This window comes from Varroa jacobsoni, unplaced genomic scaffold (assembly GCF_002532875.2).
Source record: "Varroa jacobsoni isolate VJ856 unplaced genomic scaffold, vjacob_1.0 scaffold_1196, whole genome shotgun sequence".
Taxonomy (NCBI): domain Eukaryota; kingdom Metazoa; phylum Arthropoda; class Arachnida; order Mesostigmata; family Varroidae; genus Varroa; species Varroa jacobsoni.
In genome coordinates, this window is record NW_019214098.1 from 80955 (window position 1) to 108869 (window position 27915).

Below are 27915 nucleotides of genomic sequence, written 5' to 3' on the forward strand. Positions count from 1 at the left end.
TATAGCAGTGTTATTTCAGCTTTCGCGTTCGAACGGATTGGGGTTCAAAATGAACTCTCCTATTTTTGGAGATAAAGCGAGCGAATGACCAGCGAGTAAGCATGTCGGCAGGAGCGGCATTGGTGGCGCCATCTCGCGTCGAAAATAAAGCCATAACAGAACCGCAAGACGGAAATGGCATCCCAACACACGAACACACACACACATATAGGCAGGAACCGCGTTTCAATGAACCCATCAGTAAATGACTCTTCCAAGAAAAACGAGATGATAGCACGAAAATCGGAGCTTGACTGGAACATGGCGTCGGGACGGCAGACGCTCTCGATTCAGCAAGGAACTAAGCAACAGAGCGACTCAAATGGTGCACCAACAGAAGACAACAAGCTGCTGATGAATACTTTTATGGCTTGCCTGCGCTCACGGAGACTGAACTAATCCGCATTAAACTGCTATTGGGCTTAAGTTAGGAAGTCTAACAACAGATCCAAAAATGCTAGCAGACATGTTGGTCAATTCTATAACTCCCAAATATGAGCTCCATGGCTTTCTATCTCAAATTTATCTTTGATTAGGTTACCCCAGTGTAACGTTACTAAGTTTTCCAATATTATTTTACTGGTAGTTTGCCGACGATTTTAAAGTGACCCATCCGCTACGATGCGCCTCATAAATGTATGCATTGAATATAAATATATATATATAAGACCTACTATTGTTGCCCGCTTTTTGCCAAAAGGGGCGTTATCTATCTCATAACAGAAGATATGTTTGGCTTATATAGGTTAAGAACTGAAAGTACAACTCAATCATTCAAGTGGTTTAAGTGTATATGAACGAGACTCTGTTTCGTAGAGTCCAAAAATTGTCCTTAGTGCATATACATATATTAGCCAAAAGAAATCGAACATTAAACTGTCAGTTGTGTATGAGGAAATAACAGCGGTCTTTGTCTATCTGACAGTGTTTCTGTGTTTGAGCTGCGTCATGTCTGTAGCGTAGCCGCTACCAGACGAACTAAGACGAGCCATGCTTATAGCTACAATCTATAGCTATAAATTTGAATACTAACATGAACATATATAAGGAACAGTATGATTAGGAAAGGGTATCGAACCCTACTCTCTCTATGTCGCACGTTTACAGATCCAGCCCGCTAGAAAAGGCCACGACAGTGAATGTTGTCGGTGAATACGGCATTTCGAAAATAATGCTTAAAATATTCTTAGCAGCGAAGCCTTGAAAAGCTTCAATCCAAATCTTTTACGTCATACCCCTCAACCATTTACGACCGAATCTGTGAAATACCTTACAAGCTTCCCAGCGGAAAGTCAATTTACAACTTGAAAACAACCAATACTATGGCAGCTTCAACTTCAAGATGTTGCTTCTTTGTACGCTCAAACGAATTGTAGCTATGAATTATAGAACTGAATTGTAGATAAGCGTATCTTTCATCGAAGTGGAAGTGATCACAGTACCGCTGGCTGAATTTTATTGATCTCTGCGCGCCTTGTTAGTGGATTTTGTTCCGTTTAAATGCTTGTTACTCTATTTGTGGAGATAAATCCACTAGCGTAGAATAAAAATCTATCATATTAATAAACTGTACACGCTTAATTGACCTAGAGGCAGCTCATAGCCCATAGAAGCTTTCAATAAGGAAGCTTTTCAATAGAGCGTTTCTTTCCTGCTATCACCTTTTCATAATTGTACTCAGCGGTTCTGGTTTGTGTAATAGTCGGCGCCGTACTACCGTCTCATCGCGTCATACCTAACGCACGGTAGCAATAAAAAAACACTGCATTATAGGACCTTCGGGAACGTAAACGAGATACAAAGGCGAGGAGTAGTTCGAACGTTCTATGGTGAGCAGCTGAGCAGAGTCAAAATGGAAGAAAATTAGCCGAAGGATGATCGGCAAAGCTATGAGAATTCCGCTTTTTTCTTTATTGGAAAAGATCTTTTTTCGATGTCGTCTAAGAGGCATAAACAAAAGTTGGCTTCCAGCCACAGCTACTGTGAGCAATAGCAAAACATGGGTGTCACGCGCCCCTCCCTCGACTAGCCACGATGTCCTGCCAACGCTTACTCTTCCTAAAACGTAGTCCTATTCTTGCATACCACCGCCTACTGTTAATACCGCTTGTCAGTACGAGAGTGTGTAGTTTAGAGCATCGGAGGAAGCGCTAATGCTCGAGCCAAGCACGATCGGGCCGTGAAGGAAAAATACCGTACGTAAGGAACAGCCGATACAGCAGTAGTAAAGATGATAGGAACAGCAGCAGTACTAACGATAGCACGAGGATCAGGAGAACGGAGCTTAGGGAAAAAGCGGGGGGAGAGAGAAAAAGAAACGCATTCATTCAATCAATCGATGTGTCGATATCGTCCTCTGCGCGTCGCGTCGCCACTGCTACCATCTCTGGTACTAGCACTAGTAATGGTAACGCCATCCCAGTGCCGTCATGATTGCAACTGCGGCAGCGGCGACCGTCCCTTTTATTTCTTCTGTCTCTCTATAAAAGTCACAGCCATCAGCAGGCGTCCCAATATGCCTTATTGGTATCATTGCTGATTTTGTTATTATTATTATTGCTGTTATTCTCGCCCCTTTCCGCTTGCCGCTTCCGGTGTCCTATTGTGATTTCGGCAGCACTAAACCTTCTACGGTTATTTCTCCACAGCAACCTCTACCGTTTTTCTGTCCGTCACTTTTCGCAATGTCAATGATCAATCTAGAATTGATAGTTCCTACGCGCGAGGCCCACGAGTTGAAAAATTCGTACTGATCTGTGAAGCTTAATGGCGCAGAGAAGCGGCGCTAGGGCGAGAGATATCTATATATCTACATAGAAAAAGGGAAAGACAGGGAGCAAAGAAGGCAAGTTAGCACTGGAGAGTGCCAAAGGAGTGGTCACATCGCTGCAAAAATGGGGAACGTCTACGGATCGTTGGTCTAAACGGAGAAACAGGTGGAAAGGGCTTTGAGACGTGAAAGCGGCAGAGTGGCAGAGAAGCTTGGTAATATATCTGAAAACGGATGGTGAAGAAATAGCAAACGTCTAGACGGGAATTCAAAACCAGGTTGAGATAACAACAGCCACAGTGTGAAAAAGAAAGGTCGTCGGGGAAATAAGGGGAAAATAGAAAAGTGTTGAGACTTCGACAGAGCAAAAATATGGGGGCAGAAAGATGGAAGGAGGAAGAAACGGAAAAAGAAAGCGAGTGAATACAACGTACAAGGTCGCATCGAGGAAAAGAACCGGAGAACAAACGGATAAAATATTGGGAAAGAATGCGACGAAAGGGCGTGAAAAGAAGAAATAACATGCTCAGTAAGTTTTATCCGGTCTCCTTCTAGAGAAAACGGGAAGAAGCGAAGGGGGCTGGCGAAGAATTACCGTTAAAGGCCTCCATCGAAGAAAGTGTAAGCAAACATGTGATCGTACAGTACACTGCGGATGTCGACTTAACGACACCACTCGACAAAAGTTTACCCACATCACAAACAAAAAGAATTGTTTGAGATCGCAAAAAAAAACGACGACCAAGTGGGTCGACGGTCAGATGCTGGTTAAAGTGAAAGGGCACAGGAGTAACAGAAAACAGGGAAGAAGGCCTGTACATTATCGTACATAATATACGGTGATGTACAACGTCATTAAGATTAAGTTGTAGCCTTAAAATCTCGTGACTATATAGGACTGTACTAATTGGCAGCTGTAGCAACGGCCAAGAACTTGTCACAACTGTATAACCATAATAGTGATCTGAGCTTAGCTTGTTATTATATCAGTTGACAATAGATGATATTTACGTATAGAGTTATTGGCCTTTTCTGTTACTTTCTTTCCTAGCTTTAAGCATAGTTCTATGACTTAGTGTAAAGGACTGTTTCGATCGTACGACGACTGTTTCTCCAAGAACAAAAATAAAATTTGGTACAGCAAGCACAAGTTCCTTAGAATACAAGCCAACGCAACGCACGTCTAGAAACGTTAAAGGCATAGAAGCAACGAAGTAAACGAACAACTAAATACCGATTGAGGGGTGACTATGTGTGACACGAGACTAATCGTTCGAACACATTTTCAATCGAGTTGAAACCAGAGGATTTTGATGGGCATCGGCTTAAATTATAGGGAAATCGTCTATTTACTGATTACAGCGGACCTTGAAATAGTCACTCAAAAGCAAGACATAATTATATGTTCGTTTAAACATGAATAGAGTAATTATGCACTATGCTAACTACAAAGGGATCGTTCAATCACAAAACAGAGAAAACTCACCCAGGCTCATTGGGCTTACTGTGGTACAAAATAATCAAATCTTACATTTTTATAAACGATTTACTTGGTTGGTTACTCATCCAAGTCTTTCTGATGAGAGGTGCGGACCTGCCTTCGGACGGAGAAGGTCTAGAAGGATGGAAAGCACGCAAAAACCTTCCATTCCCTGTGCATATTCATTGCCCTATCATTGTCTAAGCTAAAATGGCGCAGACCAACGCCGTGCGTCAACTTCAAAACATCCCGGAGATTAATATATGTGTGCATTGACCCGGGTCCCCGTTATAATTGAAACTCAAAGTAAAATAAACCATGGGAAGAGAAAAACCCAGACCCAGAAAAACCCAGAAAAAATGAATATATATATATATATATATATATATAAATTTCCTCAGCATATTGTTTATATCTCGCTAATAGATAATACTTAAGCGAAGATGTTCGATATTCAGTTGGGTATCATCATGTACCTTAGCATTCCGACATACTATGTGTGAATCGTGGTTGAGTTATCTGCTTCTACGTCCAAAATGTAAGTCAATTGGTTCATCGGCCCGTAACTTTCCATGATAGGCTTTTTATCAAGAGAATAAAAAAGGCAAGAATAAAAAAGCTATGTCATTTTCTCAGAGTAACCAGTAAAAAAAAATTGGTCGTTGCTTTTTCATACACGTGCACCTACACATGCAGAAAAGCAAATATGTGTGTGCGTGAATCTGTCTGTTCCTACGCGCGGAAAAATGGTGCACTAGGCCTCCAGAGGGTACGCTGATACAAGAAGGAAAACCCCGTGCAGTCATCACGGACTCAGATAGCTATTATCAAGTATACACGTGCTAAACAGGTCACTGACTTTTGTTTTTCAGCAAAAGATATTAAAAAACTAAGCGTACCTCGAAACAAAATAAAACCTGCCTTATTAGTCGTTTTTCGGACCATTTTATAAATAGACTTCTTGCACGAAGAATAAGTTATACGTATAATAAGAATAATCCGGCGTGTAAAGGTATAATCTCTGCTATATGTTGCCTCTAAAATGATTCACAGGTCACATTTACATGGTGGCACTACCTAATAATGCACAGCTTGAAATGGAAAATAATACAGAAATCAATTTACAGTCGTTTAAAAGTATGCCCCATAGTTATTCTATTTCATTGACAACGCTTCTATATTAATAGTCGTAAGGAGCTTGCTTTTAAGACTAATCTGAGGTAAGTTTTTAGGACTAAAATACTCTATTATTGCTAAAAAATAATGTGGGTGCAATTTCGATGTCTCTATCAGGCTATCCCTTCCCTGTAGTTTAGGACTGTTACTCCTTGTTAAAGAAATTTATAACGCACTCATGCTGGTTATAGGTTTAAAGGAAGTAAGTATAGCCGTCTTTGAGGACTATCAGATATTTGGGAGTTCGCGACATTAAAGTTCTAAGCTTCTTAAAGGATGCCTAGGAACGATTCTGAAGAAATGAGTGGAATTTAGGGAAATACTCAAGTTTGCTTCTTCACTATTGAATCAATAGTCAGTAGACCTGAATCACATCTTTTTGAAAGTCATTCGTGCTTGCTTTTGGGCATTTTTTTGTGCCTTACGCTAATAACTAATAAGGTTGTATAAGGGAACACCAATTTCTTTTATTGCATTAACGACAAGTACTGTAATCAGAATCCCCCTCATCATATTTGGGTCAACTCATACATATCAAACCACTGATGAGTGGGTATTCGTTAATCCAGTTATATATATAGGTGCTTAATTACCTATAATATATGAATACTATCGTTCCCCTTTGGAACACAGCTCACGCGAGCTTTTTTCTCGTTCGTGGACGACGTAATGAGAAGCGCAAAAAACGCCGTTTCGATTAGAGCCACTTTATGCTGTCATAAATAGTGCATAACGCACCCGCGGGCTCATAAACGCTCACCATCGCATGCAAAGGGTCTTCAGTAACCAACTACTTGCAGGCGCCCCACATCAGGAAATTGCCATGAGGTACTACGATCGACCACTTAATGCTAAGCATGAAACGAAAGTCGCATGGAGTAACACGCTGATACCGAGGCATTACATATATATACAAATATATATATATATATATATATATATACATTCACATACAAAAAAGGTATTACTATATTCATGACCACCTTTTTTTTCACTGGAAAGGCACTTATCAGATATGTCTATTAACATTCAATCAGAACCAAAGGCGCAGTCAAATTAACTTGCCGATTAAGTGGACCAAAAGAAACAAATTAATTGAGTAATTAAGTTTCGTTTGTAAAAACTGCACAATCAATTTTCCTATTACTGCTAGTAATAATTACAGTGATTTGTAGATAACTTTAGCTGAGAAGTGGCCTGTTATAACTGGACAATGGAAGACAGTGCATCGCTTTTTATGTGTGTTTTTATAGTTATGTGACACATAAGTGATGCTCTTTCATAATATACAGTATTTTTTTTGCCGAAGCTCTCTACTTATTATGTACAACTGTTAACACTGATCACGATTTAATAAACTCAAGAACATTAAGGAAGTTTGAATCGTTGTACAGTTCATCGACAATTTGCTTTAGCTCTTCTATCACCATTCGAAAGGTATTTATTGCTACAGCCTGTTGGCCTGTTGCAATGGCCAGCTACGGCTGACCGGGACACTTAGTAGTAAGACTTCGACTTGAACGCGCACCAACGTAGTAAAAGCGACATTAGTTTTAATTAGAGAAGCTGGAAGTGGCTTTATTAGCAGGAACTCAAGCAATTGCTGTTCGGTTGTCTAGACTTCCTATAGTCGCAGACCTTTCCCCAAGCCAGCTGTCCCCTTCTCCTGAATCCCACTTCTTGACTAGCCCGTTGATTTGGAACGTGGACCCGGCGAGAACTCCCTGCTCCCTGTCAACTCGTCCGTACCCCACACTCCTGAAGGCAAAGGGACGATCCGGGATGTGGACCAGCCTCTGAGCCGACTGGGGGAAGGCACCGTCTAACAAAGGTGAAGAAGCTACACATTCGCAGCCGGTACCAGACGGACGGTTTGCTAGAATAGAGATATCACCCTTTGCCTTGATCTTCGTTCAGTAGTTTTCCTTGGCAGAAACGACAATGTCACTTATCTTAAACGTCGCCGATTCATCCAATAAAAGCTGAACGGGAAAGTTTTGCTTGGCTAACGATCTTGGTAGACGGATGCTAAGTATTTGTAGCTGCCTCTGTGTCGGCTCTCATTCGATTGGGTAAGGCCAATGATACCTTTGCTTCTTTTTCGAAATTTTTAAAGATTTCTCCTTTTCCCCTCCTTTATATGACGAACTATTGTTAAAAGTCAAAAGACAGGATTGGTTTATTGGGGATTCTTTGATTTCAAGTCCTTTAAGCAAATGGTAGACTGTGGACGGCGAACCAGGACAGCAGGCTTGGGATCGTACTTGTGCAGCACATTACATAGCGGTGTAAACTAATTAACTCAAAAAGGTCACTTAACCGTGCATGAAGAGCACGATGAAAAAGCGAACGTGCCTTGGCTAGGAAGGCAGGCACTCATTCACCGCACGTTGGACTATTTCTGGTACTGACGGCCTTGGTTTTTAAAAAAAACACAGCTGATTATTTAGGTTTGCGTATTCCAAACATAAGTGTATTGAGGTTGTTGGCTATTAATATAAGTGTCACTTTTACACGCGTATGAATGGGATGTCAACAGCTGATAGTAACAAAACTTTACTAAGTTAATAATTGAAAGATAGTTGTGTGAATTATCTGACCACGTAATAAAGCACAATCAATATCTTTAGCGTTTCATACGGAATATTTGACGACATTAAAAAATCTTGGAAGTGTTGCTATTAGTGATAAACCAACTCACATCGGTGTAATGACATTTAAGGCTTTCTTCAGGCTCGCTATGCGCCGACAGTCTAAAGGCGCTGTGTATGAGGCACATGAGGGCGTTTATAATAAGGAAATTACATATAGTTAATACCGAGGATTAGATACTGACTAGACGACTGTAGTCGTGTACCGAGGCAGTAGCGTGTTAATCAAATTTAAGTACAAAGGTCTCTTTTAATCAACATAGACTGCAATACGTGTTTCCTGGAACGGTCCTGATCGCGTTTCGACGGCTAAGGTCGTTCACGGGAATGGTTAAAAAACCCCATGCTATGGGTTGTACGAGCTAACGAAAAATTAGTCTCCTCTTGTAAAAGTCAACACTAAGCAATAGTAACCAAAATAACCTCATTGAGTCTTCTCTAAATCACAATCGTAAGGTATATCTGTTAGGACGAAATACACATCATTATTATTTTTATTATGACAATTATCGACCGGTATTGTTAATTTCGCTAAGTTAACACAGAATGTCCAGACCAATACACGCGCCTACAATTCACCTACCTTCAGAGTTAACTGGCCTTCCATTTGGTCGTGTGTATATGTACTCTTGTTGTTTCCCTAACCGAGGTGGTAACATCTACAATCCGACAATGGGGTACCGTGTGATGACATCATTAGTAACGGTGCTGATTATAGTCGGTTGATTTTTACGTTTGAAATGGTGAAAAAAAAAAGAAATCTTTTTCTTGCAAAAAAAAGTTCCGTTAGGACAGTAACAAATACATCTTAAGGGGATACATAGATGGGGTAAACCAAGTGCGCAGAAGTAAACACAGACGAAAAATACGTACAGAACTGAATGTCAAGGATTGTATCTAGTTGCTGAAGAACAGCTCCAGCAGTAGCAGGACGAGAAGGAAATGCTGTTATATCGTAAACATTTCGTAATTTTGAGATCACTTCTTTGCGTGTCACCTTATTGCGAATCTGAGGATCGCACAAAGCGAAATTGCTGCAGCGTTTAGAGTGATCCGAGAAAGAGGCAATCTGACTGGTCTTCCGAGTGGAATCTCGTCGCTAGGCTCGCATCTTCCAAAGAAAGGGGTAGCAAGAGGAATGTTATTTTCGTCCTGGCACAAGGAGCATACAAAGATGACACAATTGTCGTTTTCGTCCCCTTTCACTCACCGCCCTTTTTCCTTTCTCTGCCCGGTCGGCGTCGAACGTGCCCCACCGATGCCTTCTGTGCCATATAACCTGCGCCTTGTCGTTGGTACTTCATATAAAAACGCCGACTAGGTGTGGGTCGGTCGTTTGGACGGTTCGGCGCTTTGCTGGCCGCAGACTTCCCTTAGGATATCCTCATAATCGATACGAAAAGATGCGATCCTGTCATCCAACCGTTTTCTGTGGGAATTGTCGGCCATTGACGCAGCAACCGAGCATTGAATGAACACATCCTTGGAAACCCTGCGGGAGCCGCTGTAAGCCTATGGACTGATGAAGACCTGATGTTGTTGCCTATTACTAGATCGCTGTTTGCTTTAACACGCTTGCAGAAGCCAACGTGCCTACGATGAGGGCAGGCTATATATATCTATATGGCATGGCCAAACGACGCCCTGCCGTAGCCATTGAAGTTGATGGCTTGCTGTTGCCGTGGCTGCTGTAGCCACATCATAACTTCGAGGCGAGTCTCCGGAACTTGGCAGTCTGGACACACTTCCTCGAATCCCTGGAGGCATTCATCTATAGGCAAGTCCTTTGAAAAAGTGCCTTTATTGTGGGCTTTACCTAGTATGTGCGATAAATCTGTAGTCGCGCGCACAATAGTACGTATTTGTCACATCGTACTGATTTTATATTGAGATAACATTTCCTGGATGCTTCGAGACAAAGTATTCATGGATTCGGAGGAGCAAACAGATTCGTAACGCCCACTAGCTTTGAGCTGATGTTAGAATTAGAATGGAACAAGCGCCGGTTGTGATATCTGTCATTTAACGTGCAGAACACGATTCAAAGTCTAGCGAGCTGCAGAGATGTCGTGCGGGGACGAAAAATTTGCCAAATAAAAACAACCTTCTTGACAAAGTTTACATAAAAAAATCAACTGCTAAGGCCAACATACACATTTTTAAATGCGCTTCTCTTATGCAGAGCGTTGTGAGTAGGAGAGACTCCTCAAAACTAACCAGAGCCCATGAGATGAACCGATCATCGCCTCCAGCCTCTAACATCACTCCCGCTATACTTTTTTTGTTGTTACATGACTAGACGCAAGCTCTCCAGGGGCTTCAGGAAGTGATACGTGATCAGAAAGTGTTTTGCGCATCCTACTGCAAGTGATCGCATAGCTTTCTCCTACATTAGAAGTTGTCACATTTAAACAAGTCTAATTATTACAACTGCAATTAACGCTGCAAGTAAGAGCTATCCTTGGATCTACCGAAATAGCTTAATCAAATGCGCGCCGCTGCCCCTTATCATATGTATTGTAAATTACATGGCATTATGATAATAGATACTTAGGTTTATCTTATATCTGGTACGCAATGTCCAGACTTTCTACTAAGTCATATGCGTAACAGATCATTTCATATGTACATAATAAGCAGATTTTCAAGTACCCAAGTGTTTTCTCCCATCACCGTGCATACAAATGTGTGGCTATCGTTGAATATATATGCACATATGCGAAACATTGTCAGTATATAGAGAAAAAAAGCTTGCTAGCAGTATCAGCGCATTTCAGGATAACCAGAAATCTTTACACTTTACTCGTTCCTATGTGGCTGTCACCTCTGGCTTGTACGTTGTTCTAGAGTAAGGAAGAAACGAGGTTTTCCGTTTAATTGGCGTCACTCATAGAGAAAACATTGGCAGCCTTGGGATTTGCCTGTGCCAACTTTTAGACCAACGAATGACCAATTGACCACCATCACGGTTCAGACTTGTGGCGCAGCAAACGTATGTGACTGGGTCAGGGTCCTGTAACCGTTCCTTTGAGAAGATTATATACATCCTACTGCTGCTTTTTACCACGTCAGCTGTACGAGTCCTATTGGTAGTAGCAGCAGTAGTGGTATCCGAAGCTAAAACGGATGGCCGGAAATTGAAGTTCATGTTACCGGATGTGGCGAGGCGCCAAATGCGAAATCCGATTTGTGGAAAAAAGCAGGCAAAAAGCAGCGGTTAACAGACCTGTCGGCTAGCGCCGTTCTTACAACCGATGCTGCGACGTCTGAAACTCTGTATCCGTCCGAACTTCTGTCACCGGCTACTTACGAAGCGGACATCGAAGACACGACAACAACGAAGACTGAAATACATACCCACTAGGAGAACAACGAATACGGCTCATCCGTCGACTCCTACAAAGTACTCGCACATCTACACACACGCATGGACATCAACTTACCTGAAAAACGAAAATATAATAAAGAAGATACCTTAAAATCCTAACTAGGTACGCATTAGCCACATAGCAAAAACGGCTATGAAAATCTCTAGCAGAACGTAGAGGTCTTACAGACATCAGTCACTGCAAATGGAGTTCTATCAGAAAACTATAGCACTACTGCGTTATGCTAGTAGTGATCACAGAAGTTGGAGGACTCTAGGGATAGGGCGGTGATGATACTGCTGCTATTTCTGCAATCGCTATTTAAGAAGGAGAAGACGAGAGTGAAACTGAATAGCAAACGGCTGATCAAGTAGTCACAACATCTGTAATGAAGAACAGCTCTATCATTGAATCTGGTAGTGTTGTGATGTTTTCACATGGCATCGTTGCGCAGTTGATGCCAACGCGGGGATTTCGAGATGCTGCAGAATAGCAGTCGAGGGTGGATTTCGACGGCGGCGTTATCTGCACACTAGCATTGCACGTTAGCATGATGTAGTAATAGAAAGCTGGAGTGCAATCGGGACACTGCATCGGCGTGGGCTCTTGAGTGTAGCACGCGCATGTCTGATAGAAGTTTCTGCGGAAAGGACCCGATTGGAAGAATATTTGAACGACTACATTCGCTCATGCAAGCTCGCCCCTCTCCGAAATGCTCATCACAAATGGAGGAGTAATTATAGCCAGAGCAGCCGTGTAGCAAGACGGCACAGAGTTGCTCGATCCGGATAGATACAGAGGTCGTTCGCCTTATATACTTGTATTACTTCTACAGAACCAGTTGTTAGGCATCGGTGAGGATTGTTTCTTCAAGTTCATTGAATTTCGCGTTATTTAGAGGATGGACGATAGAGAGAGATTACTGGTTCGTTATGTGTAGTGTCTATGTTTCAGTGTGTGTTTGGTTATTGATTCGGGCGTCAAGCTAGAGACTTTGATAGCGAAGAGAGGCCGTCCATAGCGCTCGTATTCAGTACTACGTGAGGGTTAACTCGCAGCGGGTTTACAGGGGGGGAGGGGGGCTGCACTCGCTCCGGGTTGGAAAGCCGCTGAGGAGAGCGCATATCTCAAATGCTTTAATGCAATTCCCACTCAGTCGATTATATCGCATCACATCTATGCTACCGCAGCTAGCTATGGCAGAGGCTAAACAACGGCTCTGAACTTCCTCACGCGGGGCGCGTGTGGTGTATTCCTGCTCCCTAGAGAATGATCTCCAGACCCTCCTAGAGTTTTAGAATTTCCTACCCCGCGATCTTGAATACAGCGCAAGACATTACTAGCAGCTAAAACCTTAAGTCTACTCTATGATACGTGTTTATGATCTTATTTATCTATATCACTCACAGATGGACCCGGCGTAGATTTTGGTGGCCGTAGAAGTAAAGAGGAGAACGGTAGTGAAAGAGAGATATGAAGACGATTTTATATTGCCCATTTGGGATGGGAAAAACCTGGCAGCAGAGTAAATCTACGTCTGCATAATGCCGCTACGATTTCGTTGTTTTTCTTTTCTTCCTCCCAATTTTTCTTTTTTCCACCCGCAGTCTATCGATCTGTGTCGAGTACAGGTGCAAAGGGGTTAGGCTGATGAATAATAGATGCAAGGTGATGGGCAGTCATTATCAAAGAATAAAGAAAGTAAACGAGGAGACATTGCTGTCGAAAAAAATCAGTAGACGCGGAGGACAAAACGGTGTAAACGAAATCCCCTCTTGTCATTTCTGACCCACCAATGTTTTACCAATGGAAGATAGGAAATCAATAGATTGTACCGATTTCATTTTCGTGTAAAGATGCAAATTACCTTCATACATCTTTTTTGAAAAGTATGATGACATCAGCGACGCCAAAAGTACGCGCAAGTATGATCACAGAAGCGCCAACGAAGGCAACGGAGTTACTTCATCTGCTAGCCAACGACTGGGTGGCGTGCTAAGGGAACATCCGCGCGTCACCCGGATGACAATTGGGGTCCGTCGCCCTAGGAACTCACCGCCGTTCTCGTTTGTGTACGTCACTTCACCAAGTCTAAGTGAGGCTAAAATGATCCGTTTCATATATATATATATATATATATATATATATATATTACAGATAATTTTATGAGATCGTTTGTGTATGCTAAAAATGACATTCCTAACGATAATGTTTATCCGTTACAGCCACCACCATCATAATTACATCGTTAATTCGGGAACTGAATCATTTACTAGTAATTTTCAAAATATTCCTTCCTTAATCCGCGAAGTACTTTTTAATAGTCACCGTGCGTCGAACAATATCGGCGGCTACGAATTTGTTAAGATGTCCCTTAAATACATTACGTACAAAGAGATCTAACAGAATTCTATTTTGGGCTGACAGGAAGCCAAAGGTTCCAAAAATCTGAGAACTTAGAGAAGTCACGAACTTTCAAATGCAAAAATCTTGCTGTATAAAAAAGTTCCATGATCTACTGTGATGAATCTTTGAACATTTAAAACTTCAAACACATTAAGGATATTCCTGTCTACTGCATAAATTTTGCTTGGATTTTTTAAAGCCGTCTGGCAACTGATTTCAAGCAAAAAAATAAGTTTTTAGTTATAGTATTTGTCTTGCGCATAAGAATCGCCGCCGCTGCTGTTGTGATCTAGAATAGCCATGTTCTTGTGTAGTGCTTAGGGTAGCACATGAACGTATGCTCGTTATGACAAACAATCCGCCAAAATTTTCCCCAATTTCAACGCACCCATCGCACTAGTGTGTATATATACAACTACTTGGTACCTATATAAATCAACCTCTCTCTGGAACGAAAACCTGGCGTTTTTTTGCAAACCCCTTCGTAACTTTGCTGGCATTGCTTTTGACGGAAGGACAAATGAACTAAAACGGATCAATTCGTCATTGCTATATTGATGCATCTATAAAGCACACATTCGCACTTAAAGCTCAGCTAAACACCTGCGATTTAGGTTGCTTCATGTTGTCTCTTTCGTTGCAAGATCGGATGGACATGCCATAGCCGATAAGCTGCATACTTAAAAATTCTGGTCATTTGGGCACGAACCACGACTGATATTACTACAAAATGATACGGCAGTTGAAAAACTCGGAATACAATTGTTTTCCTGTTTTTTTCATGCGTTTGCTTTGCTTTGCGCTAAACTGGCTGATTAACTCCGTAAACGCGCCATGACGTTGTCACGGTACACTGGCTACAGTTGACGTCTGATAGCCAGCTGGTAGATAGTAAACTGAAAGGACACATATTACACAAATCGGAGGCACGCTTTTTCTACAGACAACCTTGATTGCGGCATTGTGCATCTAGCGTAACACGAACTTTGCAGAAATTGTGTCGTTAGCCCATTGAGAGTTGTCACCGGACAATCGGTTAGAGCTCGTTGAAAATGTCTCGTGTTCGACTAAACCCACTGTTATTCTTTACGTTCGTTTGCCTGTGTTTACGTCCTGAGGTATCTACGTATATGTATTGCGACCACAGTACGCAACGGTTTGAGGCGATGGCTTTCGTGATAGGAAGGTTATCGCCCAATACACCGTTACCACCAGTACGATTATGTATCCAAGTTATTGAGCTTGCGTTGCAGATGGCGAGCATTGCCAAGAACCAGCAATATGCTCATACATGAAGTCATCGTCCTTCAGCATAATCTATTTTTCTCTAGCTTCTGCCGCGTTCATACTGTTACCTGAATCGGCAACGATACAGGTGAACGGAAACACAAAACGCGGATATAATCACACACCGTCGAAGCAACGTGGACGCAATAGTGCGCATGGTACAGTACGGCTGTACTCACGTGCGCGTCCGTACCCACTTGCAGTGCCTCAAATACCAGGCAGCAAAAGCCGTCGCATAAAAAGTTGACAGCAGCAGTATAAGCTTGGCTGTTCATGCAAGAGCGGACAGGCGTACTGCTAGCGCCTGGCACTGGTTCAGGTCCTTATCTGGATAGGGTGCAATCTATTTCCGCTCGATGCCTGTTTCACCGTGGACGTCATTGCTTTCGTCTCTGCCGCAGTCTTTTGCCGTTCGGATATGAATGGGCTATATAGGCAGGTAAATCTTGCCAAAGACGTTACAGGTTACGTATGCCAAAGTAGTAGCGTATGCGGCGGGTAGCTGGAGAGAGCCGCTGCCAGCGATGTCCTGATACTACGGCGTCGTTGGGTGCAGCTGCCGCTGCTACCAGCGTCCCTGCCTCAAAGGCACAGCTAGAATACTCTCCGCGCCTTTGTGAGTATGTAAGTATACGTCTGCGCGAAGGAAGTTAATGGGCGGCTATTGAAAATTTAGCGCCATTCTGCTTTCCACATTTTGCTGTCTGTTTTGGTCGTTGCCGGCAATCTCCAGCTAGCCGCCTTTCGTCCGTCTACAGTCTCGAGTCTAGCAAGTGAGCGAGTTGAAAGGAAAGCCGTGGGAACCCGCCAGCCAACCATATACCATTCTACCTTCTTTCGTTTAGTCTAGTTAGTCAATCCGGCTAGCAACCGTTCACGCCGGCCAAACAACGTGCTTCCCCATTTTTCACCAATCACCTTCTCTGAGCCGAGATCAGTATTCTATTCGCCTTCCTCGAACTGCATACACGAGCGCATGCATGCACGCAGAAAATCGAATATACATGCACACAGGTGCCATTTTGGATATGCAGGTACATATACGCCATACACCGCCAAGTATGAAACGAGAAATAGCGTTATTTCAGCTGCTGCTCTTAGCGGCCGCAGTGGCGGAAATGGCAGTGTTCAGAAGTGGTAAAACGTTGCGATCAACATCAGTCTGGTTTAAGCGTGTTCGCTCGCTAGCGTTGTTGCATGGCCACTGGGGGTGTAGAAGTAAAGCAAAGAGAAAATGACAAAACTACGAAGAAGCTTGGAGTAAGCACAGGTAGTAATAGCATCAACCAGCTGGTCAATGACGATCTGAATACTGGCTGTTGATTTCGCTATGCAGGCCAATGGGGGCAGAGACATCTTCAGAGGCGACAAGAGCAAGCAAGCTGAATTCTGTGTCAAAGAAGGGGTGGTAAACGAAGTCGGCATACACTTGGTAGTATTCATTTTATTTCTGTTCATGAGGTTATGTGAGTGTCGACGAAATAAGCGGTGGTCGTACGGACATAGAAATTCGGTACGGCTTGATGCAGGGCTTGACGTAGCAGAGCGGAAAACTGTGGTTCTACCGGCAGGATGGGGATGAGAAGCAAGGACTAAGGGAACCTACAAAGCCGAAGCGAAGCTTTGGCAGGACAAGGGCAGGCGGCAACGAAATTGTTTGCCGTTCCGTCCACACAGAGGCCGTTTCGAGCACAAGTTAGTGTTGTGTCCCTCATCCACAAGCAAGTCTGTGGCCGCTTCCACCTGCCAAGAGAAGACCAGACAGGCAGTTGCCTACAGTCGCCACTAAAGTTGTCGTTCCTGCTATCGCTAGCAGCGCTTTCGGCAGTTTGGCCACTGAGCTAACGTGGGAAGCCTAGCCACTCGCCCAACTAACCCACCGACACTTCATCGGAAATCGTTTGCATGCCGCGCACGCTGCTACCGGATTTACGACCAGTAAAATAAGTACGTCCAGTCCTTGCTGCTAGTCAGTTAGGGTCGGCAGACAAAGGCCGCCGTTGCTGTTACTGCTTCTGCCGCCGAGAAACAATGCCCTGAGACGGTATCACAAAGACAGCGAATGCAAAGGGCAAAGTAGCGGCAACAACCAGTCAGCCGGCCGACCAATGAGAAAGAGCGGTGGCAACTAGGTCCAATGCAGCGGTCCTTTCTCTTCCTTTAATGCTACCATGGCGGTCTACGTTACCCCCGACTAGCTACATGTACGAGCAACATAACAGCCATTTCTTCCGACCCTTCACCTTAACGCCTACCGGTTTTTAGGCGGACTCACTGCTCTGTAGACGATGCACGTTGCAGGCAGATAGTGATAGCTCTATTCCAGTTGTTCGCGTTGACCTTCTCCTTTTCCTCTTTGTCTTGTGGAATTCCTTTTCTTTTTTTGTTCGTCGATGTCTTCAAACAGAAAGGATAGGGAAGAAACAACACAATGCGCTTGCCTCGTCAGAACAAGTCTCGGTGCCGATGTGGGCGGTAGTATACGCATCACCAGTCCCATCGAACGAATGCTCAGCCTCAGGCCACCCGAGCCTGAAGCAACGCCAAGGCAAGCCAAAGTTAGCTTGGTCCTCTCACATTGCACTCCAGGGATCAACTGCGCACCGAGCTACTATAACGTAACGTATATATGTAGCGGTAAACGAACGGTTGCAAGTTATGGGGCTCTTCCGTTCACTAATGTTGAACCAGGGAGGGGGGGGGGGGGGGGGTGCGGATACAGATTCGTAGTAATGCCTCGTCAACAGACATCGACTGCCTCGACAAAGATAGGAAAGACTTAAGATCATGTGAGGAGGGTCGACCTTGTATATACCGATAGCATCAGAATGGGCTGAAATGTTGCCGGCGCTGCTGTTAAGGCGGTTGCACTCTATTTTGCTCAGCCTCTGGCTTAGCCGCCATCGTACGTCTTCGCAGTCTTTTTAGTTGAGAAAAAGGCAATAACCGAAGAAAAAGGACAGGACCGTATGCGGTTGTCAGAGATAGTCAGGATGGAAACGACATGAGTTGCAGCTTGCATTGTAAAGGAATAAGGGTAGAAGGAAGAAGAAAAATGGCGTCATCTGGAATTCGTGATGCGGTGACGCGCATCGCGCTGGTCACGGCGATTACGACGAATATCTGCCCAGACATTAACCAGTCGCAAAGGCATAAGGTAGAGTGAAGTTAAGTGGATGCACTAGCTATGTTAGTGGTAGCCGGTGGGGGCGGCAAAGGCGATAGTGGTCAGGAAGCTAGATTCGACTAGTCCACGGTGGTTCGCCCTCGCTCGACTGCGTGCAGTAATTACTCCATAGCTCCGGGCTCCTCCAGTCATTTCCGTCGTCGTTCTTCTTCTGCCTTTCCCATTGGCCTAGCAGGCTCCCTTTCCAAACTACACGAACCTTATAGAGACTCTCCTTGCGGCAGTGGTGGCGGTTAGCTACGTACTAGCAGTCATCAGCCACCAAACGGCCTCTAAACGACCTCCCCTTCTCCCCGTCTTTGGTTGTTGCCCCTAAAAATGTCTAGCCCCCAAGACCAAACCGAGTAGTTCGTCAACAACTGTTGGCCGAGAGCCAGGTTGAGAAAGTCAGTTACACAGCAAAGCAGCCCTACGAGAAGAGAAAGCAAAAGAAATATAGGATACACCAAATTTTCTGCCGTACTGTTGGTGGAGGGAGCGCCTTTTTTCTGCCGACCCATATTTCTAAGCTAAGAAGCATTGACAGTACGGACAAACAGGCAGGCTGGCGTGCAAAACCGATCTGAGTGGCCAAGCTAGCGAGTATACTCATACAGCAAGGCGTCGCTCTCGTCCTGTCGTCTATAAGGTATTGGCTTCTCATATGGTGGCTCATCTGCACAAAATTGACTTATACCTCTAAAGCCCCCTGCTGCATCGTTGCTGGAGTTAGCCAAAAGGAAGAGAGCAAACACTGCTTTGGTTGGTATCTCCCGCTCTCGTCATCCACTGTAGAAAAACCATTGCGGCTGACTTCCTCAGGAATCTGAAAGTCCAAGATCCAATATAGCTAGATTTCGACTTATCCGATGAAAAAAACACTTTTTGACATTTAGGGAGGGAACAGGATTGGGTAGAAAACGGTTGTCTTTAGGAGGAAAACCAAATTTGTGTTCTTTTGCGGTCGATATCTGCGATAGCGTGTCCAACCAGTGCGGCAGAGTCAAATTATTTATTTCACTATATATTGTTGTTCGAGCTATTCCAACGTCGATCATTTATGTTCTGCTGAGGCGGCTTCTTAACGACTGTGACTTGCGTCGAATGTAAACAGTTTATCTTTTGACTATCGTACTTGATGTAACCTTTTTTATTGCCTTCGTTGAGTAAACATCTATTAAAAAATAATCTTCCCTTGGCATAGTAGGCCTCTGACGTTTTCAAGGCCAAATCGTGAATTCGTTAGTCGTCTCGACACTTGGGCGTCTGCGTTTTCCAACTACTGGCTGGAATTTACGTTTTGCAGCCCTTTATCCTTAAATTGGATTTGGGGGAACGCAAATTCTGCTATTACTATGGCGCTTGTTCTGATGCAGGGTACTACTTACTAATCTTCTTGTAGGCCCTTTTGGTCTTTTTTCTTTGGCCAGCTGGCTTTGTACTGCGTCAGTGGGCAAAAAGACTTTACCCCGCCCAAACCGCTCTTTATTTCACAGCCACTCCCCTTAAAATTGTACTGGCTTGTGGTTAAGCACGGAGACAGGAAGAGCCCCTAACTTTTGCCTTCCTGAGCTTATTTCAATTTTTCTATCTTATTTTGTCTTCTTCTAGTAATTGCCAGCCAACCAGTCTTTGCCAGATTGTTCTTTGCCTCTTTTTTTGTATGCTGTTTTTTGGAGGACGGAGGGTGAAGTTGCTAATATCGTCGTACTCTATAATGTAATACGGCAAGAGGACACGAATGACGGACGCATAGAGGGAAAACAGCGAGACGGGATTAGCGCGAGACACAGCAGCAAGCTACAACAAGCGCAGCTACTGAGGGAGCAAATGCTGTAGAAGCACGTTAATACAAAAGGGCTCGTCGCGTGCGCGGACGAGGTGCCGACGCCACGGTCTAAAAAGTCGGCTTTATGTCGCGAGCACGTGCGTCGCCTGGCAAATTCTGTTCCTGCTGGCGGGCAGGCCGCTGGCACCGGCTCAAAGTAGTCGTTTCCCCGCGTACTCGTATTGGTGCACCTGTGACCCTTGACCGACTGCAGTGGGACTCTGGCCTAGTCGAGTATCGCGGCGCGGCAGGCGGTGACTCCGCCAACCTCCTCTCCGGTCAGTGAGCTTCTGCAGATTCGTCATTTCCCCGGCCGCCAATTGGTTGTTGGGCTGATCGTTAAGTATGCGAATGTAAGTCTCCATAGCCCACGCAAACCGTGGCAAAATCCGTGCAGTCCTGGCAAGCAGCCGCTGTCCTATCAAGTGTGGAGATTGCGTTTCGAATTCCGATATCTTCTATTTTATCCGGAAAAGAGGAGTCGTTTACCGCCGGACTTAAGGCCCAGCACGCAAGGCGGCAGAGCTTGAACAAAAGAAGGCTATCCTCGCTACCAGGTTTTGTTCTCAAACTCGGCCGACAAACGGATGAACGAGGTACAGGCGCCAAGCTTGAAAGGCTCAACGACAGACGGGCTGGTGGATTGCTGCAGACATTAGTGAGAACTACGATTGGTCAGATACAGTCAGAGAGGCGCACGCTGTTCCAGTATAAGACGTATAATTTCAAAGGAATAGATGAGTCTCAAAAATCGAAAAAAAAGACAAAGAACAAGAGCTCAAACAAGTCTCGCTGTGCGCGCTGTACTGAGAGGAAAGGGAAATGTCAAAACACATTCCTCCTTACCGTTCACGTATACAACGGTACAGCTGGATCGTAGGATTCATCTTCTTACATTTAATGAATGACAAATGAATTTCTCATCCTGCTGTTCCTTACTTGCTATTCACTAGAACTCACTACCGAAGTGGGCTATAACTTACTTTTACTCGCCATTTTATTCTCATTGTCGTTGTAGAGCTGAGGGTCGGGCCCGCTACAGTTTTTGTAGTACCACTATTAAGACGTGCTCTCTTCCAAAAAAAAGTCAGTCCGATCTGTCAATAATCGCGCAAGTCAAGCGGATGCACCAAACTATTACTTACAATATGTACGTGCTGTCACCCAATTAGCGGCAACTCTACACCGGTAATTGCCGTTCCCAACGGCCGTCTGGATTAATGATATAATTCTTATATCTGCATATACGAATATAGTTATTTCCTGTAACGTTACTACCGAGCTAGGCATTATAGACGCCATCTGAGACATGTCATCATATTGTCATAATAGTGTTGCATACTTGGTGATGCTGCTATTCAGTACCAGTACAATACTATTAAGTTGTTTTGCTAGTATTCTAGTGGCACCTTGCCAAGCGAGGCCGTTTTTGCCTTCATCATCCCGAGTGTTTCCTCTTGTTGCCAATGTTACTGTGGTCCACGGGGACTCGGAGCTTTACTTGGACCGCTTGCAATGGACCACCCGTCAAAATGCCCAACTACTGCCAGCGCTCGATTGCGCTGGTGAGCTAAGTAGCAACCATCAGGAGCCAGTAGCAAAGCAGCCCATTGATGTGAGGTAATTCCCTATACGTCAAATCAGCATTCATGTTCTCAAGGGAGAAGGAAGACGATTGCTCGGCTGGTTAGGGCCGAAGCTGTCGACGGCTGCGCGCATTAGTCCTTCGATAAGCTCTTCGGGTATTCGGTTACGAACCGCAGAACCGCTATTCCAAGCCGAAGTTCGAGCTAAGCGAACCGGCGACCAAGGCAAAGCACTGCAGACGTCTAGCACCGGTTTTTACTGGCTACTACGGCTACGGTCCACTATCGCCCGGCATTGAAACGGCTCGCTGAATGAGCTTGGATAGGACAAACAGTAAAGGAGAATCAGAGGAGAGAGGGTGCGGATAGATGGCACTAGGCTGGCCCGCAGACAGCGTTACTTAGCGGAAACCTGCCCTTACGGTTGCAGTGGGGCGCCAATGACCTCGAATCCAACAGGAAGACAGAGAGAAAAACGGTAGAAAGACAAACAAATAGATTGCGTTCGGCGTTCCGTCCTGTGACCGCTGTCTTGCCCCTCTACGCCGCTGTAATATATGTATATATATGTAACGGCGGCATGAATAACAGTGGCCGCAGAAATAACTAACCACCATATATATGTATTATTAAGCTTTCTGCCAGGGACTGCTTGCTAGATTGATGACGAACAGGGTCACGGTTGAACTGTCATGTTGTAGCAGCAAGTCGATAAAAAAGTCACGAAAATCGACCAGCGTGCTTCTACTACTGTTACCTCTGCTGACACGTTAATTACAAGTACGTACGCTGCTGATGCACCCATAAATTAGGCGGAAATGATAAGATTCAGAGTGAAAGAACTTATCGAAATTGCGAACGTAAGCAATGATATCAATCAGCGGTATAATTCACTCGTGTGAAACAGCCCACCGCTGCTTCAAATTCTCGTTTTTTAGTACTTCACGACACAAACTGTACACATTTAGTTCGCAACTCAGCAGAGAAAACAAAGAAAAACAGCCACCAGACTTGCATTCCCTATTTGTATTATTCTATTGATAACCAATAAATGTAGAGTATACGCTAGCTCGAAGAAAGCTGGGGGTATGTTGAAGTTCACCAAGAAAAGTGGCACATTGATATATATATATATTTTGCGAACCGCTGCATTTTTTATAGTGAAAGTGAAATAATTATTATTATTACTATTATAATTGGATAATCATATATACATCGGTTCATGGTAACATGGAGATAGACTATATATATTTATGTAGTATTTAATTAAATGTCATAACCTGTAACATCATCTCATTTGTCCGGGCATGATAAAAGTAAAAAAGGTTGAGGAATATCTTTGCAGTATAGTGTGAACCTTAAGCTTCTGGGCCGGAATAGAGTAAGTACTACATTGGGAATAACTTTTCATATGCCTCAGTGTAAGGCTGACGGAGGCTACGAAGAAGGAAGACCGAGATGTCACAACATGGTGAAACAGACAGGTTAAGAAAGGCACAATGACAGGGTAGCAAGACTGGTGTCGGTTAAGTCGCTCGAACCTCATCAGGTTAGTGAAACATCTAGGTGCTTCATATTAGACTATACACGTTTTTAATACTCCTCGTAAGAAGCTTATATCAGAGCAACGCGAGGAGCTTCGTTTCCAAACACATCATACGTTGGTGCATAGAAAATTTCAAGAACCTGTTCATCATCTTTCCCTATGTATGGATGGAGACCTAAGACTATTTGAGAAAGCTATTACTTTTTTAATCATAACAGGATTAGGAACAACCGTCAGTATGCAGTGCATTGGCTGAGATAAAAAATATGTATGCATGTACCCGCGTATGTATATATATATATATATCGCAGCCAAGATGTTTTCCTGGGTGGCCTGAGAGCTCTACTACACAATAGGGTAACTCTACTGATGTACAACACAGTACATCAGTAAAGTTACCGTATTGTGACGCACGATTATACATGGTAGCCGAATTCAATTGCTTCTTTGCGTGACCTTATTTTCGATTACGGGTTAAGATCCGCGAAACAGGTGCATGCTATAGCTGGCAGCGACACCCTCTTATCAGTTTAGCTCAGTTAATGACATTCGCAGGGCTAAAATTTGGCAGAACAAGCAGACATGGCTACAGATCAACAACTTGTCCCGAGCAGCAAGCCACCACTGGCAGGGGGAATGATCGACGGGAAGAGCGGGCTAGCCTTTGTCGTCCGCCGCACGAACATTCAGTAGATCTGTGCCAACAAGCTGCCGGTTGGCGAATAACGAATATTAGAGGAAAACGAAGCAAGGTTTTACAAGGTAAATAAGTATGGAAAGAAAACTTGCAGAGTTACAAAAAAGAAGACCGCTTGGGGACTAATAGTAGCAAGCACGGTAGCTCGTCGTTCGCTTTTGCTTGTCCTCGTTCGTCCATCTGCTGTTCCCTTATAGGGACACGGAGGCCAGCCCAAAAGCAAAGGCAACGAAAGGCGGAAGCCTTCAGGGGTCGCAGAAAACAAGAGAAGTTGTTCTTCGTTTCCTTGTCATGCTACCCCATTGACTGCTTTTTCCCCAGTTTGCTGCGCTGCTGCCCAGAGTTTTCGATGGGCTTATGAGTTACTTTGCTGCTTTCACTCTTACTGCTATTGTTGAAACTGCTCTGGTAGCTACATCGTTTTCGTCTTTTGCTTCGTTCTTGGTTCGAGGGGGGTACCCTCTTTCACTTCTGATTGGGGACAGGAAGGTGAGTAACCTTGGCTTGATTGAATTTGCTTTCCATTCTTCTGTCCGTCTGCCTTTTTTCCTTTGCTCTTCTAATGCGTGCCTCCTTACGCGCCTACTCTGGGCTCCAGGTAGCTGTTTCGATCCTGTAACACACACCGAACCATTCACCCCGCTTCCAGCTCGCATCTGTCCACCGGGTTATCCCGTTTTCCGTCGTATGGTAAATCTGTCCATTCGGCCGTCACCTCTTAGATCCTTGTCCTCCTGTGTCCTGTTTCCACTATCCCATCTTTCGTTGGCATTGCCGCTGTAGTTCCAGGCGTTCCTTTTGCGACTTGTCGACTTCAGGGCCGACGAGCGAACTGGGCCCGCGAAGGGCAAGAGGAAGACGGCGACCGACAACACCCCTGACAAATCAGCAGCTGCAGAATCGGTTGCTTGCTGCCTCCGCTGTCTTGACACCGTTGGCCGAACGAAGAATGTGGTGTCGTCGTTCGATTATACTTCATATTGGACAGCAGGAAGTCCTCCCCGAGAGAAGGGCTGGCGTCTGACGCCGCTTCTATGAGGACAACGATAGGGAGGCGGCAGGCCAGCAGGCAGTTAGCCGAGCTTGCAGCCCACGAGCACAGGCAAGAAGAAACCAGGCAGCCGAAGAGAAAGTCGCTGGCATTCGAAGGGGTCCCGCCGGATACTGGCAACGTTCAGTTCCAGCGTTGACTAGATTGATCTGGCCCAGCCAACGATCTCAGCCTGGCGACGGCCAATCAAGGCGTTAGAACGGAGCCCATACTAATCCTTGAGGATCCGTCTTGCATTCTATCACTCTATAATATAACAGACATACAAAGACATCGACACTCGTTTGCTTGCAGAGTTGTTCTACCCCAGCCTTTATCCGGCTGCTAACACTATCATTACTACGACTACAGTCCCATGTCTTAGCCTCTCGAGATCGTAGCTGAAGTTGTGCGCACATTGTATTACATTAACGGTTGCCGTTAACAACAGTGAGGTCAACAAAGGTCACGCGACTCAACGTACGTGAACTTTTCCGCCTAAACCATTCGAAAGTTATGATTCTGGCTCATTTAGTCACAGACGCGGGTAGAAATGAAGCATGCTTTGCATGCAAATTGAATCCGTATCGATAAATCGAACCGTCAAGTCGCAAACATCCTGTGGTGGACGATTGAAGCGCTCAAAACGGCCGGAGCTTTCTATGGGCATTCAATAAAATTACGAGTAACTCATTTTGAGAGCCTAAGCAGAAATGTCCTCCCGAATACTATCAAAGTGTGTGCAAATGTACAATTGCAGAAACAGCAATGGTGACTAAGCAACTTCCCTAAAGAGACCTGATATTTGATGACGATATGATGACGATGCTCCGCGATATCGTGCTCCGTTTTCAGCTCACGCAACCAGCAGTTGTGACGGAAAGGCATAGAGACATCGAGACGGATACGAAGACATAGCTTGCCCACTGCCCCAATTTACTGGTTAGCGCGTGCCGTTACCATTTTCATATCTTGATACGTATTGGCTATGCACCGCTGCCATAGAAACCATAAAAAAGAAGTGGCATCGATGGGACGCGAAATCAGAACCAACCTAAGTCGACTTTCACCAAGCGTCTAGATTGATAAAGCGTCGTAAGAGCGAGCTCGAATTCCTAGCGACTATTACAGACACAATATGGTTGTTTCTGTCAGAATTTGCAGATACAGCAGATCTCTACTGCTAATCATTTCCGATTTTCATTCCCTAATTCCGGGTGCTCTGCGCCATTACTTTTTCTAGCCCTTACACGATATATTGATGTTGAGGAGACTCAACATTGACTACGAAAAATGGGCTAATACTTCAGCGACGGCCAGCGTCCCGTGAGGTAACGAATAAGAGAAGAATCCGAGTGAGATCCTACCTAGATGAAAGTGATAAGCATCAGTTATTCTTCTTTTAGACGCCAACGTGTCACTGTGAAGGTTACGGAGGATTTGCCGTAGTCAGATAGAATGCGCTAGTATCTTGTTGCTATATCAAAGCCTCGACAATATCATGTCTGCGCCGGCGGACACTCCGCATCGTGAGTACAACACTTCACTAGCAGCAGTAAGCATAATTGAATAATATTCACTTCCATGTTGGGTTCTACTTTTAATTCTTATACACATGAATGGCTTAATTGGTGCTTATCTTTGATACATTGCGTTCTCGTTCTCCACTACGTGCATCCGAGGAAAAAGCGATCAAAGCAGCAGGAAGCCTGATTGCACGACGACTTTGAATTGAATTAACGTAATACACCAGAAGAACTCCAGTAACCCGTGTTCGTCTGAGTAGCTAAACAGTAGACTGGCGCATGTGTAACAGCATTCTGTAGAAACAGCCTATGTCCCAGAGAAAGGATTCGGTGCCACCAACCTCTTCAAACTGGAAAAAATTAACGATTGCAACTGCTATCACCAGTGACGATGAGATTTTGTTTCTGCTCAAAGCGGAGTCTAGATCAGAAAATATAAGTTATAGAAGTTACACGATATGCCTTTCGCATTTATGCGTATATTTCACTACTGCGACTTGGGAGTTCCCTCTACCTATTTTATTATAGCGACACCGTAATAAACAGCGTACGGTGAATGTCCTGGTACTGATTATCTGCACATATCAACATGCGCATAAACTAACAGGAAAACAACATTCAGTCGGTCAATGATATCACTTGGAAGTATCATTATCATGTGGCTCTATGAAGGACACAAGGATGGATACTCACAGATCGAGTCTCGAAGCAACCTTAGACAACTTCAGGAAATCAGCTACCGTTGGCGCCTTTGGTCTGAAATACATTAACCGATCTTCGGGACAATCATTATCACTGCTGCTTACGTTGTAGTATACGAGGCTACCCGTCTATCTAAAGCCTTTGCAACGTCCAAAACCTTAGCCTCTGACACGTCTCTGAAGTGCATTTCAGGGCCAATAGTCGCATGTAATGCACTTGTATCTTCACATGGCTTTCACATCGTTCATTGTTTTTACGTAAGATTCATACATAACGCAAAGTTGACTGTATGGGTCACATTCTAGCGTGAAACGCCGCTGCATCGGCCGGCAATGGATCAACGATATGACTATGGCGCATGTCTCATTTTGCAAATTACCGGGCAAGCGGCTTGTCCGCTGAACGATTACACGGCCAGCTGCAGTTACAAATGGAATATTAAATATCTAGATTTGTATGACTCAACGATGGACAACCGTTAGCGACCCGAGAGCGCGGCCCATTTTATCTTTTGTGCAAAGTGAAAATGACGGAAACGAAAGGAGAAGACGAGTCCCAACCGGCCGGAAACCTCACCGCATGCGGGCGGCTATGCCATAGATGGAAAATGATGAATACAAGCTTCTCTGTATCAATTTTACAATGTTCAGTGCACTC

At 44.4% G+C, this 27915-nt stretch overlaps 1 protein-coding gene and 1 long non-coding RNA gene across 8 annotated transcripts in view; one reads left to right on the forward strand and one right to left on the reverse strand.

The window, feature by feature from the left end:
* LOC111267520 (uncharacterized) overlaps window positions 1–8876 on the forward strand; it is a 60003-nt gene extending 51127 nt beyond the window's left edge. For all 5 annotated transcript variants that reach the window (XR_015313849.1, XR_015313846.1, XR_015313847.1 and 2 more), the window contains one exon: window positions 6–8876. This is a non-coding gene — a long non-coding RNA (uncharacterized LOC111267520). The remainder of the gene's footprint in view (window positions 1–5) is intronic.
* The window catches only part of LOC111267519 (uncharacterized), a 265929-nt gene that overhangs the window by 80918 nt on the left and 157096 nt on the right, over window positions 1–27915 (reverse strand). The gene's annotated exons all lie outside the window — the stretch shown is intronic.